The 9,017-nt window shown below is 41.9% G+C and overlaps 1 long non-coding RNA gene across 1 annotated transcript; it reads left to right on the plus strand.

Annotated features, from left to right (window-relative positions):
* Positions 1–5,767: 5,767 nt before the first annotated feature.
* LOC120732161 lies at positions 5,768–6,125 on the plus strand. Its single transcript, XR_005695538.1, has 2 exons — positions 5,768–5,895; positions 6,070–6,125. It is a non-coding gene; the product is annotated as an uncharacterized LOC120732161 (long non-coding RNA).
* The last annotated feature ends 2,892 nt before the right edge of the window (positions 6,126–9,017 follow it).

The following is a 9,017-nucleotide window of genomic DNA, read 5'->3' on the forward strand; positions in this document are numbered from 1 at the left end:
CAATTTAGCAAAGTTGATGGTGGTGGTGTGTCTGTGTGAGTGAAAGACAGAGAGGGAGAGCGAGCGACAGAATTTCTGTTATAACCTTCATTTTATGGAGGCACAGTGTGAGCACTCAGGTCGCATCAGAGCATCGGGTCGTATAGTGTGAGACCTGCATCGTGACCTACCAACTTCTAACCCCTGCGAGTCAATCGTGCAGTTTGAGCAGGAGCTGAATAACGTGACTGAAAAAATCGCACAGTGTCTGCCCAGCTTTAGGTGTACTGTCGTCCGAGACTTGCACCGCAGTGTCGGCGTTTGTTTCCCTGTTGGCCATGCTTCTTGTTGTGGTCATCCGTTGTCTTCCGGTATTTTCTCCGCAAGCGACCTTTCCTCGACCAATGAGATGAGCGGTAATCTGAATTCTCATACTCGACACGGGACACGGGACGATTCGGTTTTTTAAGGGACGGTTGGCAACCCTAAGTTCATCTCTTAATGTTTGTAAAGCATTCCCACGTTAAGCTTTACAACCGATATATGGAGCGACTGCCTCTCTCTCTCCCTGCCTCTCCTGCTGCTCAATCATGAAACTGATCAATGCTCAGCTGATCGGCTTTTCTCTCGTTTATTTATCGCCCACTTTGCGCCAGAAAGAGGAAACCAGCGGATGTCGCGTTAAACAGCAGCAGCATGTTTAAACTTGATCAGCTGTTGTTAGATTTATTTAATATTAATTTCTAGTATCAGCTGCTGTTTGCTGGAGCCACAGCTGTAAAAGCTGCTGGTCATGATATGGTTTGTTTATCTGGTGAGTGGGAAACATGAAGATGAAACCAGGAGATGTCCTTACTGCAGTGGTTCCCAAACTTTTTTTGCTGGGCCCCCCTTTGTTTTACAAGAAAAATGTTCGCGCTCCCCCCCCCCCCCCCCCTCGTGTGCGCACGCGCACATGCACGCAAGAACACATCCTCCAACCACACACACCCATATTTTGCACCATTGCGGTTAATTTCACACCTCAAACATTTAGTAAACAATTAAGCAAATACAAGTAATCTTCAATAAAGTACAGGTAGTAAGAAAATAAACTACTAACTCTTTTACGCTATGTCCAGCAGTGTTGCCAACTTAGCGACTTTGTTGCTATATTTAGCGAGTTTTCAGACCCCTAGGGCGACTTTTTTTCTAAAAAGCGACTAGCGACAAATCTGGCAACTTTTTCTGGTGTTATTGGCGACTTATTTATGATGACTTTTTGGCGTGAAAGCACGTATTGCTCTTACTCTCAGCAAGCAGCGGATGCTGCCGTGGGCACCTCGCTCGTGCCAAAGTGCTCACAGGCGGAGGAGGATAGTCCTCCCCAGCTGCTATCGGTTCACACCCATGCATCCAAACTGCAAATGAATCGCGCACGAGCAAAGCCGCCGCTCCCGCACTGACTGTAACGCAGTCAATTCTTGTTTTACAGTGATGCTGTTTCGTGGATCACAAGGTTTAAAACTACTTACACACACACACACACACACACGTTTTAAAACTACTTACACACACACACACACACACACAAAGTAACTCCACCAGAGTGCCTATTTCGGGTCACTTTTGCCGGTCCAAACCCGGGTAAAGGAGCAGGGTTGGAATTGTGACATTAAAAAACAATAATTGCTAAAAGAAATTTAATTTGTAGTTCTAAATAAATTCTAAATGCATTTAAGACGTGCTTTACTCACTTTATGTCTTGTTCCACGTTGTTATTTCTCTCTTCAACAACGTAGGTTACAATTACATTAGCATGACCAATTATGCAAATTAGGCGATGGCGTCATTTAGCGACTTCTAGTGACTTTTAGGACAGCCAATAGCGATTTTCCTTACTGAGGAGTTGGCAACAGCACCCCCATACTCCGCGACCCGCCAGGGAAAGAGGGCCCAGGCCCATCCAGACCGGCGCCCAGTGCAGCAGCGCCTCCCGGCCCCACAGAGCCCGGGACAGTCCACCCAACCCCACCACAGAGAAAACTGCACCCACCCCACCATCCACTCATCTTCCAGACTACATAGACGCCCAGGTTGAGATCTTCCTCCACCTCTCCTGTATCTCCCCTTCCTGCAGAGAGAGTTCCTGAAGAGAGGAAAGCTCCTGCAAGGTGTGACAATCTCCCCCACCAGTTGAAGGGCCCCCCAGGTGGCTCGACGCACCGGCGGCACCCTGCGCCAGGGCTGGGCCCCCATGCACCCACCCGCCCACAACCCCGGCAACACACCAACCAGGACCCAAGCCCCCGAGGCCCGGCCAGGGCCCCAGCCCAGAGACGGAGCGCCCCCAGAACCTCACGCCCATCCCGGACCCACCCAGGGCCAGCCAGGCTACCAGGTCAGTAACCCACGTCCGTCAGCACAGACCCTCCCCTAGCCCCGCTGCACGCAGCCACAAGGAAACAGTCACCTGAGAGCCAACAGAGCCCCTAACCAGACATGACCGCTACCCCGGGTTGAGCCCCCCAAGGAAGATGCCTCCGGGGAACCCCCCGATGCCCTAAGCCTGTCCCTACCCCCACACCAATCACAACAGTGAAGGCGGGACCAGACTATGACCCCCCCACCCCCACTAGGTGATGGAGCTGATCAAAGGAGCCCAGAGCAATTGATCTGATGTGGTGGCAGAGGCTGTATCAAGACTAATGTAATCTAATAGATAATTTCTATATTGGTTAGAATTAAGATTCTTTTTATTTTTCCAGTTCATGAGGACTGTTTTCTTGGCTATGCATAGGGCAGTGAAAACCATATGGGCGATATTCTTTTCTGAAGTGACATTATCTAAGCTGCCCAACAAACACACTAAGGGGGAAGTTGGAATGTTACATTTCAGACACTTTGATAAGTCGTCACATATCTCGCGCCAAAACTTCTGAACTGGTGGACAGAACCAAAGAGCGTGGATATAATTGTCCGGTGAATTGGTTTGGCAGTGTGAGCAGTTGTTGGTAGACGTAAAGCCCATCTTGAACATCCGATGACCTGTATAGTGTACTCTATGTAATATTTTGTATTGAATTAATTGAAGACTGGGATTTCTAATTAGATGAAAGGTTTTTAAGCAAATCTGAGACCAGAAGTTTAGGTCTAAGTTAACTGATAAATCCGCTTCCCATTTTGCAATAGGAAGTGATATTGATTCATCTGTTTTAGAAAGCATTCTGTATATTTTGGATAGTAATTTGGGGGTTTTAAGAGTAAGAAATTGAACCACACTTGGTGGTGTTTGTAGTTCAACTTGACCCGGTTTAAATTTCTTTTTTACTATGGATTTAATTTGTTGATATTCTAAAAATCTTTTCTTGTTGATCCCATATTGTGTAACTAGTCTGTCAAATGAAATAAATTCTGTTCCTTCTAGTATATGTTCTAAATATTTGATTCCTTTACCACTCCAATCTGAAAAGTTTATCATATTATTGTTTTGTAATATGTCAGGGTTGTTCTAGTTAGGTGTACGTTTGCATGGGATTAGTGAGGACGCCGTCAATTTTAGAAACTCCCACCATGCTGTCAGAGAAGAGCTGATGTTGATGCTTTTAAAGCATTCATGTCGTTGGATGTTTGAGCTGATAAATGGTAGGTCTGAGATCTCTAGATTATTGCAGAGTGCTTGTTCTACATCTAGCCAAGGTTCATCTAAGAGGGTGTGTTTTAGCCATCCTGAGATAAACTGAAGCCTGTTGGCTAAGAAGTAGTGCTGAAAGTTAGGCAGTTCTAGTCCTCCTTTATCCTTGGTCTCTTGTAGTGTTTTTAAGCTTATACGTGGGGGTTTATTTTTCCAAAGGAATTTAGAAATATACGAGCCTAGAGATCTGAACCAATCTTGTGGCGGAGGTGTGAAGTCTTGCACTTTAATAGAACAGAACAGTCTGGTTTCTAAAGCTATAATGGGAAATTATTGCGTCGAGGCTGCTTCCTGTCTGCACAAAGGTACATTTTTATTTTAATCAGCACACACGCAAGTAATGGAACTAAAGCTGATCGAGCTCTTTCTGCACAATGACAACCATATTAGGACACATAGAAGAAATGGTTGTATATATCTTAGCACAAATGACAATCTTAAATTATTAATTCTGACAGAGACCACATCCTCATTTTAGGTTTGACAGCATTTCTTGTAGATAATGGCAGATGGCTGGAGCATGAATTTAGGCTGCAATTTTGGGAAGGCCTCAGAGGGGACTGTCAGCGACTCCTGAGCTCACAGTCCGTTACAGTTTTTAAACTGTAACTGTAACGGAATACAGTTACTCATATTTTGTATTTTAAATACGTAACTCTGGTACATGTATTCTGTTGATGTTCACGTCCTCCCTGTGCTGTGTTTGGCAGTTGTTCATGCTCTTAGTCCTGTTCCTATGGGTTCTCTATGTTTAGGTTCCAGTGTTCAGTCTAGTTTCATGTTCATGATTTTGGTTGTTTCAGTAATGTTTATTTCTCTGATGAGTCATCCTGGTGAATAAACTGCACTTTAAGTTAACCTCTTGGTTACGAGTCCTGTGTGTGGGTCCTCCATCCTGCCTGCTCCACAGCACACTACGACTGCTCCGTGACAGATCCTTCATTTAGTAGTAACCTTAGTTGGGGATATGTATCACAGTTTACTTTCAGATATGAGCATTGTGATACCCGTAAATGAATCTATCATCATGACACATAAAAAACAATAACTTACTGTGTTTCAATTGTTTGAAATCTGATGGTTAGACGAACTTAGTGTGTGAGGTTGCACTGACCATCAGAAATCTTGAGCCTTCAGGGGTGTTTTTTGTTCTTCTGTGAAAGACCTGCAAGCTAAAAGAAACCCATGTAGCTATAACCAGACAGTCAAACCCCTAGGTCACATTTGTATTGACATGCACAATTAAATCTTTTCAATGATTTAACAGTGTTGCTTTTCAAAGATTAGGATTTCAGAATTAAATTGTTGATCTAAATGTTCCACTGTTTTCTGACAGAATTAGTGTCACAAAAGGTAAAGAAGTTCATAATTTCATATAACTTTAATAATATGTGTATTGCTCACTGAGTAGAAGTGAATGCAGATGTTAGTGTTGCTCTGCATCTGTAAAAAACAGACCTGACTATTTGTGTGTCATATGTTTGTTTTGTTTGTGTCTTTGTCCCCTGAAAACTCATGTTAAAGATGTCCTGAGCACAAGGAATGTGTTACAAACTGTTACTGTAATCTCATTACATTTTTTAATAATGCAGTAATCTTAACCTGCTGGAGGTTCTTATTTGATGATTTCAGTGTCTTTATTTTACATTTTAGGAGTCTTTTAAAATTTCTTTTCAATAAGAAATTTCTGCCATGTGAAGTTGCATCTCCAGTCCCTTGTGTGCTTTTTTTCCATGTCCTTATTTAATTTTGGTATATTTAGTTTTTCTCCTGCCTGTGTTGAGCCTTGACTTTTGTTTTAATTAAATAAACTTTTTCTTCCCTTTTCTCTGTTGTGTCTGCATTTGGATCCTTATTTGAAATGTAAAACTGAAAAGCAATTGCCTGCAATTCTTAGGTGCACTCAGTTTATTTATGTAAAGAAAAATAATTTAAAGACATTGTCAATAGTTTGGCCACAGGAACTGCTTGCAGGACTCAGCTGTGAATAACAAAGCACATCTGCATGCTATTGTGGTCATTTCTCCTCATATTTGCAATGTTTTTCTGAACCACAAAAAGAGAAGTGTGTTACAATTGGTGCACTAGTGACGTAGGTCTTGATTATTTTTGGAGCTACTTAAAATGTATAAAAACTGAAGCCTCCAGAGCAAAGTGTCAGTTCTTCTGCTTCTGTGACAGAACAGCGTGTCTGAGCTGCACCAGATGTGATCTCTGCTCATCAAGTCTTCACTCCTCAATTGGTAAGAATGTTTTATTTATATTATGTATATATATACACACCAAATTTATGGATTTATGCTCAAATGTAAATATACTTTTCATTGAAATCCAGTTTTACTATGAATTCACAGTAATCGCTGACACCTTCAGAGCATTACATTCATTAAAGACGTCTTCTACACCTTCTCTTCCAGACGACTGACACATACTTCAACCACTGCAGATTAACCAACCACTCATCAGTAAAGCACAAAATAAGGTAAGTGTCCTCATGTGAAAAGGACTTAAATACAACTCCCATATATTACTAATGTAACAGATCCATTTAGGTAGAGTAAGAACACTACGCTGGATGTCTTTTAATGCAGGAAAGTCCTGTTTTATACTGCACCTCTCTGAGGAGAATATCATTGTTCCTACAGACCATCAGCTCCATCAAAACCAAAGCAGGAAAGACTAATCCTGTGGCAGCAACAAATCATTTACATTTAATATCTGAGGACAGTTTCATGATCCAATATCATAAAATTTTAGGCCTGCTGTCAACAATAACTGCAATGTTGATTCACATGCATACATGCCAACCCTCCCGATTTTTCCGGGAGAATCCCGAATTTCAGTGCCGCTACCAAAAGTCTTCCGGAGCCACCATTCTCCCCAATTTCTCCCGATTTTCCACCCGGACAACAAAATTGAAAAACCATATCCCAGATTGGCCCAGCCAATTCCAGTTTCCAACAATGGATACTACTACTGCAGCTACTTGGTTTTAATTTTACTCTTATTACTCTTTCTGGGTCACAAAATAAACTTTTAACATATTTTCAGGCGACAATATAGCTGTGTAAACTTCAAATATCTGAGCCGGGGAGAACAGCAAACTCCTGGAACATCGTTTTCAAACCCCCGCGGTCTTTCGCTACTCAGGTTAAACATGATATATAAGTCACTTAAATAACTGAAACATGTTATTGTTATTGGGTTTTATTTGTTCGTGAGTAAATCGGTTTGGCTGAGATTAAAGTTATTAGATTAGATTAGATTAAATAAAACTTTATTAATCCCTCGGGAGGATTCCTCCGGGGTTTTCACACAGCTGAATAAACGTCAAACAGAAAACTGATTAAACAGAAGTGTGAGATGGTCGAAAATTTACGCCAGCGTCCGGTTATATTTTAGATAGCAAGGAGCAGACACCTGAGTTTCACTCCACCGAGAGAGCTCGTGACGTAATTCTGAAGGCTAGACCGTCCAATTTCACAGTTGCTCATTTCCGGTCTGCCCGGCTTTTGGAGGACCCAGCCCACTTAGACCACGAAGGCCGGGTCCTCAGGTGGACGCAGACTCTGAATTTGGACACCCCTGGCCTGTTTCCGGCTGGACAATAATAACGGTGACATTTAACTTAATAATTCTAAGATTATTAAACAGCAGGGACGTGCAGAGGGGGGGGCTAGAGGGGCTTGAGCACCCGCCCCTTTCCTGATGAGTGCCCAAAGTGCCCTTTTGTTGAGGCAACTTTTAAATTTTTTTTATTTATTTATTTTATGTGTGTGTGCGTGCGGAGTCCTGTCTGTGCCCCTCAACAATAATATTTAACTATTAATCACAGTTTTGCTAAATAAAAGGATCTGGCTTGCATCAGTCACATGATCACATTTAACCAATGATCGCCCTCGACGGCAGAACGCGCTGGTTACGAGCCGGGAACGAGCTCACAAAGAGCACGCGCATTTTTTGCAGTCCGGAGCTGTAGGAGAAACACAAGTTAACTCAGAGACACAGACTGATGCGACAAAACCAGTAAGTAGGTGTACAGCGTACACTGTAGTGTGTAGCACACAGGAGTGTTAGCTTATTACGTACACGTTGGTAAGCTGTCTTGTTGCAACTGACGAACTGAAACAAACGAGCGTGCTGTGTGTGCAACAGCGCGACAAACATTACCTGTCCTTTTATTAACTGCACATGTAGTGCTGGTCACAGCTGCTGGCTACCTGTGTAAGGCTGTCATGGGTCTGTAGCTCTGTCACCGTTTTAGGGAACATGTTTAGTTTTAAAGTAAGTTACAGGGCATTTCCTGCCTTTCTGGAGGGATAATATTTCACTAAAAAACGATCTAATATGCATGTCCACATAATAATTATTATAATTATAATATATTAAAAAACACACGCTGTATTTTAAAGAACATACATTAAGAAGCAGATTATATTAGATTTATATTTTAAATAAGACAAAAGATTGTATCTCTACAGTTTAAAAATGTAATAAGCTTTGGCCCTGCACAGAGTGGATAGTGAAACAAATGGAATCATCATAAATACATTATTTCATATTTATTACTTCCCCCTCCTCATTGCTTTATTATTGTAGCTCTAGTAATAAATAATAATGTAAGGATGCCCATAGTATATACAGTATTCTGAAGAAGGTCTAAAATGTCACTGTGCGTGCATGTGTGTGTTTTATTTAGCTGGATTTAAAAAAATATTACTCATGATATAACATTGTGCAGACATGGCTGGTAAGGACATGAGGAGGAAACAGTAGGAGCTGTGTGAGGCTACTAAAGGCAGGGCTATAACATTTTTCTGTCATCATTTTATTATAGATTAAGTGCAAGAGTTGTTAGGTGTGGATAATTAGATTATAGTTTATTGCAATAGCAAGTTGTGCCTTGTTCTCAGATAGACAGCAAGTGGAGAGTGATATATGAAATGATGGTATGGAAGAAGAGAAGCAAAGAGTGATTCACAGGCAGAGCCGAGTTTATGCCACAGTTTTTCGTTGCCTTATGGTTCCAAGCGCTGTCACCAATCTTTGCATTTTGTTATTATCTCATGACACTTGTTTAATCAGCTACCATCTCTCCTGTGGACTTTTTAATGTCTACAGTCTCAGATCAACACAGCCCTGCCCTTCCCATATTAGATTCTTGATGAATGTGTGTTGTTGTTATTCAGCCTGGTTCAATGTGCCCCTTTTTAACTTTGAGCACCCGCCCCTTTAAACCTCTCTGCACAGCCCTGTTAAACAGTGAGGCCAAACAACATCAAGGTAGTGTCACTTTTATTAACTCTCCAACAACCTGCAGTCTTTGCATTGAGGACACACAAACATCACAGTGTCAAAATATATG

Source organism: Simochromis diagramma, unplaced genomic scaffold (genome assembly GCF_900408965.1).
Source record: "Simochromis diagramma unplaced genomic scaffold, fSimDia1.1 OVJJ01000339.1, whole genome shotgun sequence".
In the NCBI taxonomy this organism is placed as follows: domain Eukaryota; kingdom Metazoa; phylum Chordata; class Actinopteri; order Cichliformes; family Cichlidae; genus Simochromis; species Simochromis diagramma.